We start from the raw sequence: 14,911 nt of genomic DNA on the forward strand, positions 1-14,911 counted from the left end.
CTTCACCACTCAGGTCTAATCTTAGGTTCTCTCTGCCTTCCTCCTTCATCTACCTCCTCATATCCAGGTTCTATTGAACCAATCACTACGGGATTGGTGACATGCAGTTTCACTGGCCACACCAATCACACATCATAAGGACTTCAATGGATCCCTCATCTACAATATGTGGAACGTATGGAAGAAGCACAATTGACACATTTTCCAGAACTCAGCTAAACAACCAAACGAGGTAGCGGCACTCACCACTGCCGATATCAAGCTAAGGAGACAATCACTGTTTTTAGAGTGTTGGCCGCGCGCCATGTTGTGTTTGTTCATTCCCGTATATGACATGGTTGGTCCTTTCCTGTAATCTTGGACTCTTATAATTTAGTTGTCTTCTCCTCCTTAATTTAATCAGGCAGAGCTCTTGCTTCTTTTGTAAAAAAACATAATTGAATTGCAGCGTAAATGTGTCCTGAACAAACTATTTAGATCGGATAGATTATGAAAATGATTTGTGTAGAACTTTTTAATTGTATATATTGACACAACCAGTTTTGTCATGCATAACGTTAAAAAAAAGTTACAGTTATTACACCTACATTGTGACGTGGTGTTATTGTTTTTGTCAAAGACTCCAAGCAAGCATAAAAAACCTTTTCTATGGGCGGCTGGATCTCACATGTCCAATTCCAACTAGAAGTAGGAGCTGAATCTAGAAAAAAGTGCAAAAACATCCAAAATCAAGTACGCAATGTCCTACTTTTCGATGTTAAAATTAGTAAAATGAACTCTGCAATGGTACGCGGTGACTTGTACCAAGTCTAAAGCACACACAAAAGGTTGATCCTTGTTTAGAAAATGTCGTGTCATTAATGTTTGTTCAACTTTAGTTGGATAGTCAAACGAATTAGCTAATCATCATTTTAGTTTTTTTTACCAGTCATCATATATTCTAGTTTAACACTTTAAAGTTACCTTATATTCATTTCCTCTGAGATATTATTGTAGCAAATTGAAAATATTTAGTAGCGTAATTTTAGATGATACAATTTCACGAATTGACCGGTAAAAGGGGGGACAGCTTACTTGGTGGTTCTAAATTATAGCGATGCAGATTAACCAAATATACACAGGCTATCAGTTGTATCCTACACCATCTTCCTTGAAAAAAGATACAAATTGCATTTACTTCCAATACCGCGCCGAAACAGTAAAAGGAAAACAAGACCGAGATGCTACCGTGCGTCCGGTCGCGCACATCTACCTCGTGTCGGCAGGCAACGACGAGCAGCAGAGCATGGGAGCCAGAGCGGTTGACGATGATGACTGTAGCGTGGCTCTTCTCGGCGCGAAGACTTTGAAACGGTATTCCGGCTCGGCGTCGTCTCGCGGTAAAAACGATGGGCCGGCCGCGGCAGGCGCCAGGCGTGTGACACGCCGACATCGTTGCCAGTTGGGGCCGATCGCCAGCGAGCGGTTCAACGCTGCTGGCGCCGTGGATAAGCCGGTGACCGCGGGCGATCGAGCTGCTGCGCGGGGACAGCGAGACGCGTGTTGGCCTGTTGGGGACTTGGGGAGGTGGCGCTCTCGGCCTCCCGACGTATGTTGGGTTGATGTGGTAACTAGCTAGCTGATGGGCAACTTGTGCCGGTCGCTTGCCGCGCGTCGACCGTAACCGCGACTGTGCCTCCCACGGAGCAGACTCCCTTTCTTGAGATTTTCTTCTCTCGTTTCCCACTTCTGACCTCACCACTACGTTGGGAACTTCGTTGCAAAATGAAAAAAAAGAAAATATTAAGACACTACTGATTCCAATTGGTTGAAAACTTTGAGTATGGTGCACACCAAGCCTGATTGGAATTGGTTGGTGGCTGGTGTCCGCTAGACTACCGACTAGCTCGCCACACACGAGAAAATTGAAAGAGTAAAATATGATTTATCTGTGAACATGTGAAAAATAAACCTTGAAGTAAAGCGAGGCTATTAGAGCGTGTATTTAAATTAAATCCAGGGATCTAGATTTAAGGTCCTTATAGAGTTTATATTTTTAAATCCAAAACAAATTCTAAAGCAATGCTCTCGTCTAAATGCCAACGAGCGCCAAACACATTTTGTGCTAGCCCTCTTTCGAAAGCTCTTGTAAAGCCGTACACTCTCAGAGGACATGTCATCTAAAATAACCAAACTTTTGAAATCGCTGCAAATTCGTACAAAATAATTCGTAGAAGATCTCAAAATAATCTCAAATATTTTTTAGCAATAGATATCCTCTCTCCTGTGTTTTGACATCATTTAAAAATTGATGATTTCAGAAAATTGCTACGTCGTACTTGTATGCACTTTCCTAGTCTTGTTAATGTCAAATAGTAATTTGCTTTCGTAATCCAAAAGGCTCTTTCGTTGACTAAGATGATTTTTCTTAATTAATATACTATTTATGATTTAGTTGAAAACAAATACGGTCAATTCTAGCTGTATTTTCTTTCATCGGTCTTTTTTCCACCCATCTTTAAATACCATCAGATGATTTTAAAAGGCTAACTAACCATGCAAGGACAATATAAATAATTTTCTCCTTTTTCCTAATCTTAAAAGATTCCAGTTACCTGAAGACCTCAAACATTGACATGAATTTATTTATGCATTGTCTATTTGTAAGCATATCTCTTAATTTTTCTGATCTAACCCCAGTATATATGGATGACGATTGAACGTGTACTCTTTACCTTCCTGAATTGAAAAAAATGCTTGCTGTCATCGTCCATTTTCTCTCAAGCTACATGGTTTTCAAAGACCAACATATCCTATCGAAGTAGACTACAACGTTTTTTTTTTAATAAAAAAATACAGCAACACATGTAGTAGCTTTGTTTCTATCATACCAGCTTTTCTTCGAAGCAATAGTAAGAGCGACCCAAAATAAGCTGGGTTGAAAACGAAAAATGTTGAAATTTCGTAGTTTTCACATATAAGGATAGAAAAGGAGGAACATGAGAAACGTGGAAAGAAATATTAGCAGCAATAAATGGAGGGGGAGGGGAGGAAATAAATTCCATGCTGCGGTGTTACATGTATCTCCTTGTACAACACCATCGAATGACTACTACTTATCCTTAGTATGTATCTCACCTAAATACAAAATTATCATGCATGTTTATTACTTGATATTTATAATTAACGTTAAGTGGATATCACACTAAGTTCAAGTGACAACCATTTAGGTGGTGCTGTATGAGAATTCATCCACAGCACCACCGCTGCATAAAATTTATTTCCTGAAGCAGACTGCAATTGTTGTGTTGGTCCCTGAGGCTCTCAATGTGGTAGCATTGTTGTGTTGGTCCGTGAGGAGGCTCTCAATGTGGTAGCATTCTGCAGCACATTTTTTACTGCGATTTCCTTGCTTAGAACAAACGCGTGTAATTGACAAATTGATGGCATTGGATTCCATTTTTCGCAACCATCCATTTGTCAAATGTCCTTCGATCATCAGGATAAGAAGTAAAGAGCATCAGCTTTGTATGGTGTCTCTTATCCCTGCATCCACATCTGCATGCAGATTTCGTCAATCTCCAGGGACATGCTTGTCTAGTTTCTGTGATTCCCGGGCAATACTAACAGATTTCGTCAATCTTAGCAACACTTGTTGGTCTATTGTTAAGGTAACACAGTGTCTACTAGACTCGGAGACAAGGGCACATGCATGCTGCAGTGCCAAATATTCTCTTCAACTTTTCTTTCTGCAGCAAATGATTCACCCCATGTCTGAAAAGAGGCTCTTTTCGAGCAAATAATTTGATCCACACATCTGAAAGAGATTAGCATTGACTTTGCCTTATGCTACGTAGGTCGGATTCCCAAGCAAATTCCTCCAAAATACCTCAAAAGAACGGCCATAATTTGATATGCCAACAAGTAGAATTCTCTATAGTTATTGAAAGTATATTTATTCCTTACTTATATTTTAATGCTTTGAAAGGGATTAAATGGTTAATCGTCACCCGACCATTAGCTTTTTCATGGACTTGAGTTTCTTGGTCCGTGGGCATGATAGGCGTGGACAGACATTGTAAATCAGAGTGTCTAAGTTTCTGAATTTTTTGAAGGACTTGTTCCAAATGTGTCAACATATAGTAACTAGCAAGGTGACTCATGTTAATAGAGTGTCTAGTCTCGCTGAAATATTTTATCAGATAATATTTGATTCCTTCACACAAAAAAGATAATAATTGATTAAAATTTAGTCTCTTTAGTTTTTTATGAGGTTAGTATCATTTAGTTACAAAACGTATAAAATTAGAAGAACAAATAAAAAAATATGTTAGTGGAAAAAAATTATTTATGCTTCAAACTTGTAACCGAATTCGTATACGTTTTGATCAACTGTTAAAATCGTGTGTCATGTATATGCAATCCAACCAAAATCAGTTAATTTATTATCTTAATTTTTTTTTGAATTTTTTCATTATTTTTATTATGAACTTTAGCTATTGATTAATTATATTTTACATTGACTCTTTACTTAGGTATTTGATTTTATAAAAAAAATGATTTTTTATAAGACTGTATTTGATATGGATCTTTATTTTTTCTATTTTAATCCTAGTTTTAATTATTAATAATTTAATTTATTTGCACTCTTTGTTTACATATTTTGCTTTTCCAAACCATATGAAAAATCAAACCGTTAATTTTCTATAATTTTTAATTCTGAATTTAGATATTTATTAATCGTATTTGACATGGATTCTTTGGTTTTCGAATTTAACTATTTATTAATCGTATTTGATATGAGCTATTTGGCTTAATCTAGATCATTAGAGGTTCATGACAATAAGTGGTTAGATCATTTTCTTTTTTCTGATTAACATGGTAATTTTATGATTTTAAAAGCGAATGTTGTGACTCTTTTTCTTCTCAAATCTCTACTAATAAAAAATACATAGTGGTTCTTACACCAGCAAGATGTCCCGCCCTCACCCCATTCCCTCCTCTCCCCGAGCGTTAGAAAGGTGGGCCTCCCACGTCCAAAAAAACATGTCGCCCCCACTATCCCCATTCTACTCTTGCCCATACGCTATCACTGCTCGCACCACCATGTGGTCGACGCCCAAGCTCTAATGATTGAATCGACGCCACCCCGAACCCTCCCTTGCTCCTCCTTCTCAAGTCCTTCTTTGCGAGCTCCAACGTAGTCCAACCTCTTCATCGGCGCACCTCCTACCACGTCTCTGCGGGATGGCACCACTGCCTCGTCCAGATCTCCCTCGGTTCCCTTCTTCAATCCCCTTAACTCCAGTGGTGCACCTGGTGCACATCTCATCGATACATGTCTTCACGGTCGATCTCAGCCGGAGGCTGATCCAGATCAACGACGACCTGGCTCTTGAGGCGCCACCGCCGACGGTGTCAAAGAGGAGTACCTACTCGAGATGCCACGAGGCGTGCACATCATGGATGGCGTGCTGCTCAACACCCCTCTGCTCCCTCCATCCACAGTTGCCTCCCGTTGTTCCCTCCTCCCGCGACGGCTACCTAGCCTCCTCCCGTGTCGCTGACCTCTCAGAATGCACATCAGTCGACCTTCCCATCGTCCCTGCTCTAGTATCGGTAGTAACATCGGCTCTTTACTTCCCTGATGATGCTCTGATAAAGCAATTCTATTACATGATTAGCAATGGCAGTATCATCGGTTATGTCATGAAATATTCTTACAAAACTAGCAATTTTAATTTCTTGTACTAGGTGATAAATTGATAATTGTTGGAGTAGAAATTTACCATCTTTGATTAGGTGATTAGTAACCACAGTAACACCGTTTCTTGGAAGAAATGTTCTTGTAGAACTGGCAATTTTAGTTTTTTCATATGTCTTAGGTGATAATTTAGGATCAGTTCCATCTGTTGGAGTAGAAGTTTTGTATCTTTGATGAGCCTGCAAAAGAAAGAGCATATTCTGGTATATGGCTCAATCTGTGATCGATTGTCAACACTGCGCTATCTTCTGTCCATCCTGCTACTAATTAACTTCGTCCATTACATATTCACAACTGACAAGATTTACATAGTCTAGATGTAATCCTGTTGTCCTATTTCCAGGCTCTATGTTTGTAAACACTCCATTTTCACATATATGACGGTTTTGCTTGTCGTGAGGTCAGCTCTCCACACCTTATTATAATTTCTTTGGTGCTCAGTACCTCTTCAGATCTCAGGTTCAAACATATCTTTTCATAATTTCTAAATTTTGTATAGACATCTTTGACAGCCTCGATCTCGCGCCACCTTTGGATGAGTGATGATGCGCAGGGACCATAGATTTGGAGCCACTCCAACCCACCATCTCCCCACGGCTAGCCTCACCCGCCACACAGATGAGGAGTGGCAGCTCAGCTTCTAGCCAGCCGGGAGGCAGCACACAGCCTTGGCAACGGGGGATGAGTGGTTCGGATGCAGGTCGAGCTACGTTGGTGACCTAAGTTTTAAAGGAGTTAATAATATTATTATGTATAAATTTTTAACTTACGTGGTGACGCATGTCAATTCAACTATAATAATATAATAGAAGATTTAGCAAAGCTCACCGGAGACCAAATCCTCCAAATAGTATCCCTGACAGTCCCACAGATATTCATATCCAATGGATTTTCAAGGTCAAAGCTCTGAAACCCAACTGTAATTATTATCTTTGTATTCAGAAACAATAAAATCACATGAATCCAAACCCAAGATCGCTAACCCAGAGTCCTCCAGTACTACTGTACTAGGAAGTTGTCACCATGCCAGATACGGTAGCACAGCACCTACTAGGCTACTACTGTACTATCCCATTAGCATGGGCCCCACCTGCCAGCACTTCGGACGCCGCAATGCCGGTGAAGTACCCCATGTAAACGGCGCAGCACTGAATGCAAAGATCTTTGTCACGTACGCCCAGGACGAGCTCGCCCAAGGCGCGGCGCACACATTTTTCTCACGGCTGCAGTAGCCACGCGACAACGAGTAGGGGCCGCGGCTCCACCCTAGCGCGGACGGCAGACGCACCAAACACTCAAACAGAGAGCGTTTTTTTGGCCTCTGCGTCCCCATCACAACAGGCTAAAGACAGCCAGCTGCTTTATTGTGCCGCGTAGGCAGGCCGTCGACAAAACATATCGGAGAAAATAACACACACGGGTTTCGCGCCGACCCCTGGTTTTTTTTTTTCCCGAAAGGACCGCCCCGAGCCCCTGTCACCTTCTCGCGACCACGGGTCTCGCTCGCTGGCCTTTGCTGAGCCGTCGGAAATCCAAGAACTAACAAGTTGCTCTCGGCATGTACCTGATGAGCTAAACCCAAGTGCGTGTGCTGGTGTTGCTAAAAAAAAAGCGCACGTAGTCGTGGCCTGAACCTCAACTGCCGCTCCATGGATATCGGCCAGGGCAATGCAACAAAAGAGTACAGCGGTACAAGCGGGGGCGGGAGGCTGATGTATGCACGTACCTGCTCCTTTTGTTTTACACTTAGCCGGGTGAGCCAATGGCGCCTCCCCGCCGGCCGGCCCCAAATGCAGATACAACAAAAAAATGGCCGCGGCAAAGGCTCCGCTTGGACCAACTCGACACATGCAACCACCTCACCAAGGCAACAGAATGCCAGCGCCTTGGAGCACTCTGTTAGCAAACACAAACCTGAAGTTTATAATCAAATCTAAGTCCGTTCCAATCTATAGAAAGATTCCGTCATATTTTTAAGAATTTTTAGTACTATAAATACAGAACAGAACCTTAATTATAAATATAGATGAATAAAAAATAAACAATTTTTTTCATATATTATATCTCCTTTGCATTTGTTCTCTCGAGTGAACGCTAGACTACACCCGGTAGTAACGATTTTTTAACACGTTATTAGCATGAAGCTCTGTCAGAGATCAAACTAGCGGAATAAATCTGTCTGCAACTGATCTGCTACATCAACATCATCGCCAAGTGGGCATGTCATGGCCTATCTTATATACCCTACGCGATACGAATCTATTTAAAAGAATTAAAAGGGACAATCGATTCGGTGTGTGTTCTTGCAACTATTGTTTTGCTTCGGGTATGTATATCTGTGTGAATAGCATGAACAATATGGATAACACACCGCAATGAATAGCGTAGCAGAATAGTAGCGTGAACACGACGTAGAACTGGTGGGGTCCGCAACCGCCACCATGCCGCCTACACAAAATCGCGGTGGCTCGAAGGCCACTACCATAGATCGAAAAGAAAAAAAGGGGTAATACCGCCGTCATCGAAGCTGGCAGCCTTCTAGGCCTCACTGCGCCACCTGAAGCGGAGCCACCACGCTGGCCACCCACCGCGCGTCGCTGCCTTGAAACCGCTGTGCGCCACCCGAAGCAGCGCCACCAAACCACCTGTTGCTTGCAGTGTGCCCGACCGCGCTGGAGCATTGGCCGATGGGCCGCGCTGGAAGCACAAGACGTCGCGCCACCTCCAAGCACAAGCCGCCCGAAGCAGCACCGCCAGGCTACCATGCCACTGCACCCCTGGAGAATCGTCGATGCCACCCTGACCACGCGTCGCCATGTGCCCTGAACACGCCACCACGTCGCCTAAATCACACCACACCAGCACTGCCACGCGGCACCTCACCCACTCACCGGTCGTCGTAGCGCGCTTCCATCCTGGCCAGCACGCCAATTTTTTGTTAGTCGGACCTGTCGTGTGCTGCTGGCAGAATGACGACCACCCGACAAGTTAGGTGATGGCTAGGGTTTCCAAACCCTAGCCGCCCCCATATCTATATGAGGTGAACGGGCCAAAAGAGTCGGGCCAATCCAAAATGTAAACAGGTCAGCCCAATAGTGGGGAAATTCTGTGGAAAAAGGGAAAAATTAGAAATTTTGCATTTAGCCCCCAGGTTTCCCAATATTTAAGAAAAATCCTTGAATTTTTGCGTTTAGGCCCCTGGTTATTCTAAAAATTATCTAGATACTTTGTTTTTGCATATAAGTACATCTAGAATTTGAATTTTGTATCTGTTTTAGTAATTATGTAGTATTTAATTATGTTATTTTTGTTTCTATGCTATTTAATTATTGTTATTACTATTTAAATTATCTGTTATGCATTTAAATTCGGTAAAATTTAAATAATATTGTAGAAAATGTAAAACAAAACTCGCAGCAACACTATTTAGTAACATGATGCAACTTTACTAATAGTAATGCTTGTATTATTAAATATGTAGATGGCTGGCATCATGATCAAGGAGTTCACTGAGCTTAATGCTGATGGCCGCAATTATCTCACTTAGGTGTCAGATGTCTGGATTGTACTTGGAGCGAAAAGGTTCCGCGCTGCCATTGGCCTAGGAACAAGTAGTGCAATGGTTCATACGGATGATGAGAATGATTAATCACTTTATTTTCTCCGCCACCATCTCTCCATTTTGAAGGATGATTACATGGCAATGACCAACGCCAAGAAACTATGGGATGCACTGCAGGAGTGCTTTGAGCATCTTAAGTACATCATCAAGCCTTGTGCAGAGTAATAATAGGTTCGTCTACGTTTCTATAACTACAAGCATGTCAAATAGTACAACTTTGCACTGCATCGTATTTGTACACTCATATGTCTCTGTGGGAAAGAGATCACAGAAGAGGAGAAAATTGAGAATACTCTCTCCACTTACCACTCGAATGCGACTGAATCTGCACGTAATCACCGTCAATTGAAATATAAGAAGTATTCTAAATTGATTGACAAGAAGGTAATAACAACTAAACTGTTGTCTCTGAACAAAAGATAGGCTTTTAAGCAAGTATACAACACACCTTCCCACATTAAACCAGTTGATACAAGTGGGTTTTTATTCGTAAGAGGAATAAAAAGAAAGAAATTGTGAGGTACAAAGCACAACTAGTGGCACAAGGTTTCACTCAACGACCAACTGTTGACTATGAAGAAATCTTTTCCCCGATGATGGGTGGCATTACCTTTAGATATTTGATCTCCATAGCAGTCAACCTGGAGTTGAAAATGATATTGATGGATATTGTGACCATATATCTTTATGAGAGCCTTGATTCCGACATTTATATAAAGGTACCTGAAGGAATACCATTGTCGGATAGAAGAAATAGACAGTTTTATAGCGTATAATTGAGGAAATTGCTATATGGGTTGAAACAGTCAGGCTTCAGAATGGATTTTTACATATAAAGATGATCTGAATATCATCGATACAGAAGAAGAAATTGAAAAAGCAAGCTGGTACTTGAAGTTTGAATTTGAAATGAAAGATTTGGGTAAAATCAAGTTTTGCTTAGGCCTGCAACTAGAGCATGTGGCAGATGTAATCTTTGTACATCAGTCAAACTACACTCAGAAGGTGTTAGAGTGGTTTGGTTTTGAAAAATCATTTCCTACCAAAACCCTCACGGTCGGAAGGTCATTGCAAGCATATCAAGATCCCTATATACCTAGAGAAGAGAGGCATGAAGTATTGGGATTGGAATTCCCATACTTAAGTGCAATAGGTGCATTGATGTATCTGATTAATTGCACTAGACTAGACATAGCGTTTGTAGTAAACCTACTTACACGATATAATGTAGAACCACTAAAAGGCATTGGAAGAGCTTAAAGGATATTATGAGTTACTTGCAAGTTAGCAAAGATATATGTCTGTTCTACAGAAAAAATCATGATCTATATCTAGTTAGATACATAGATGCTAGGTATCTGTCAGAACCATATATAGCAAAATCACAGACTGGCTATTTTTCCCATGTGATGGAATTGCAATATCCTGGAAATCATCAAAGCAAAGTCTTGTATCTACTTCGACGAAACACTAAAAAATAATAGCTTTATATGAAATCGTACGGAAATACGCATGACTTAGAAGAGTGATCAATCACATCCATTAGTCATATGGTTTGAACACTACTAACACCCATACCATTATCTATGAAGATAATACTGCATGTGTTGCACAAGTGAAAACGGGATATGTGAAAAGCAAATTAACGAAACATATCAACCTCAAGTTCTTTTATGCTCATAAATTGCATAAAATGAATGAGATAAAGGTAATGCATAACAAATCATGTGAGAATCTTACATATTTGTTTACTAAGTCTCTCCCTATATCTAGTTTTAAAAGATGTACTCGTGACATTGGGATGATGAGGCTTAGAGAGTTGCACATTTTAGAGAAAGATTTTTCACATACTATCGACATGAAAAATTAAATCTTAGCCAAAAAGATTAAGTATCCAAAAGTTAATCATGAAAATTATATGAAGTATTTTAGGTGGATTGTACCTTTTCCCCATTAGATGAGTTTTTCTTAAGTTTTTTATGTTAAGGTTTTTAACAAAGCAATTCGTGTGATCATATCGTGAGCTATATACTCTTTCTCTTATTTTTTTTCTACTGTATTTTTGAGAGTTTTAATGAGACATATATATTTTGCGAGAAGTGTCCAAAAGGGAGTGTTAAGAAAACTGAAGTTTGCAATTGAATGTGGGTTTGCTTCGATCTCTTTAAAGATTCGATTATATTTTTAGGAGTTTTAACACTATATATACGAGATAAAACCTCTCATTATAAATATAAATGAATAATAAATAAATAATTTTTTCTTATATTATATCTTTTTTTAATTATTCTCTCAGTAGACTATACAGGTAACAATAGTTTCTCAACACACTCCAACCTCCTCTTGTCCAGCATCCCAGCAGTGGCATGGCCGCATGGGCACCCGCCGAGAGATGCAGAGCCGGGCCATGGACCATGCCGGTTGGTCACTGGCCAAGACAAAGCCGACGCTACTGCTACTGCACTCACCATGGGCCCGATCGCCCGAAGACTCTGGGTGCTCGGTTATAATACGGCCACTTGTTGCAAAGGTGCATTCCCCATGCCATATATGCCTAGCCGATGCTGCAATCGTTGCCTACGGATCCAACTTGCAAGGCAGAGGCCTAGATATGCTGGAGCATAACATGGCTTGTTGGTGCTGGATAGACATCTCTCCAAGATGAGTAATGGTGGCATCCGTATGTGCAGATCCATTGCTATTGTCCTCTAAAAGGCCATAGATGCTAGTAGGTTGGGTGAAGCTGCTCCTGCTACTGCTACTTTGACATGGAGAACATCGAGGCAGGCATGATAGTAGTTGCCTGATTCGGAAATGAAACCACACACCTGCGTCCTGACTAGTGAGAGCGAGTACCTTACGGTCTCTACCTAGCAGAGCAGCTTCTAAGTGGTATCAATGTAAGTTCTATTAAACAGTAATTTACAATTTTCAATTCAGGTGGTTTTATGAAAGCGATTTACAAAAATAAACTATACGCTAGAGAGTAAAAAATAACTTCTCTAATTCATTTCCAAAACAGAATCATTTTATTTTATATAATATTTACTTTAGAGAACTACTTTTAGCTACGCAATCATTTTTTCTAAAGAATTTAGATCAGTAGGGCTCTAACAAACAAGACCTTAGCTCCGGCAGACATGATAGTAGTTTTAGACATCGGGTCCTAAGCATGTAGATAATCAGTTCGGCAAAAAAAGCATGCAGTTAGTCCTAATTTACTTACTCATTTCGTTCAGAAATAGTATGTATTTTTTTCGATCTTTGAAGTTAGATTTTGGTTAAGATTTTCTCATAAAATATATTATTTATAGCTACAAATCTATATAGTATGAAATTTTGAATTGTGAACCTAATTTATAATTTTTTTATATATTAAATATTCTCATAATTTAATTAAATATTAGTTAGACTACACAAAGTTTAACTTAAAAAAAAAATATGTCCACTATTGGCTATTTTTAATGACAAGCTGCTGTACTAGGGCGGCAGATGCAGAGTACCTTAGTTCAAAGAGCTATCGAACCTTGCTTTCTTTGTAAAAGTACCTTTTCCAGAGTAAGACTGAAGATTCCAAGTGTTATAATTTCACTACTAGCTAGGCATCGCTAAAATAGCTTATTAAGTTATCGAAACGAATATGTCCTTTTGCCGACCAAAACTCATCATGCGCATATAAAATTGTTTCAACGGATCATTTTGTAAGCAAATTCAAGTGCCATTTTTTTTCTTACATAGAATTCAGGCATTGTTCTAGACCAAGCTCTATTTATTTCTTGCATTGTCAAAGGAGTATTTTTGTGGCAAAAGTACAGATGACATAACAGCAAAGGATAGAGTATAAAAAGGAAGACGACATTGTTTATCAAACACTGTGTGATTTTTTTTCTATTCCCCATGTCTTAGCTCCAGGAAAACGAGAGATCATGTGATGCCATTGCGCCAATTGTTGACGATACAGTTTTCTCTTAAAGAAAATTATTTTGAATTAATGAATCAGTTGACCTCCTAAACCTATGTTATTATACATTTTTTAATACAAGCGGCCTGCGATCCACTCTATTTCTTTTTTCCATGTCTCAACAAGCGTTGTCAACGCAAAACAGGACACCTTAAAATATTGGTTGACCAGAAAGTCCACAAGTGCTCGAACTAAAAGTCGTTGTGATGTGTGGTCCTGTAGCTAGCTCAAACTGCAACTAAAAGCAAAATTCGAATCCAGCTCATCTCAAACTTACAGTACTCGTTGAAGTACTTCTACTTGCTACTAAGGTAATACTCACGATGGCCGCACTTGCGTAAAACCATACAAGACACACAACAAGTTCCTAGGCAGGTTTAAGAATTTAAAGCTAACGAAAGAAGGTCAAACATAAAAATTAACCAGAAAATTTCAGATCATGTTGAGGCCTGCATTTGTCATCCATATAAGCAGGTTAAAGATGAGAAGCCACACTTTGCACAATCGTGACTTGTGATTTTAATAGTCCTCTTTAGAGTGTCTATTTGCAAGGTGACTTTTTTTTCTGAATTTTTTCATTCATTCGATCAAAATCTAGTCAAATGATCACCTATTATCTTAACATTTATAGAGAAAAAAGGTGCTATAATATTCGCTCTTAAAGCCAATTCCTTTTATTCCAAGACGAAGATTACAAAATTACCAAGTTAAAAAAATAACCTAGACTACTCATTATTACGAATATTTAATGAACTAGATTAAATCAAAGAGTCTAATCAAATATAACTAATAAATAGCTAAATTCAAAATTCAAAATTATAAAAAAATAGCAATTCGATTTCCATATAGGTTGAGAAGCAAAATATCTAAATAAAGAGCCTAAAGAAAATAAAATAAACAATAATTGATTGTTTATGAGAACAATAATTGAAATTGGGGTTGGAATAGAAAAAAGAAGTATCCATATCAAATATAATCTTAAAAAATTAAATTATTATAAAAATTAAATATATAAATAAAGAGTCCAATTAATCAAATATTATCGTTATAGAATATTACAACGAGACTACCACGCTATTAACGCAAACCACCTTGTTAGTTTAAATTAAATCTAATAGCTGTAAAAGAGTAACTCTCTTAAGAAAAAAATAACTTCTAAATGTCAAAACAATAAGATTTTATTGCCCAGGAGCAGTGATAAGTACTAACATGTTAATCAATGCAAGTTACTGAAGTTATAAAATAGTAAGTGCGTAACTGAAGCGGAATATAAATGGTAGTACTGAAAGTACAACCAACATATGTGTCTTGGATATAAACTAGATACATATTTTACAAAAATAGTTTAATACTCTTACAGGTAGATATTGTACAATCTATTCTCAAAGAACTCATGAAGGAAAGAAATATAATTCGTGTGGGCGGCACCTTGCGGAAAAATATATAACAACGAGCAGCATCGGTATTTGCCGATCTGCATCCCTGTACTGTGCTGTTTATGTACTTTTTGCCGATCCTGATCCTTATTTTCTTCTCCAGCAGCAATAGTACCTGATGCTACAGTGATACTGTTGGTTGGGTACTC

The sequence above is a fragment of the Phragmites australis genome, chromosome 13 (assembly GCF_958298935.1).
Source record: "Phragmites australis chromosome 13, lpPhrAust1.1, whole genome shotgun sequence".
Classification (NCBI taxonomy): Eukaryota; Viridiplantae; Streptophyta; class Magnoliopsida; order Poales; family Poaceae; genus Phragmites; species Phragmites australis.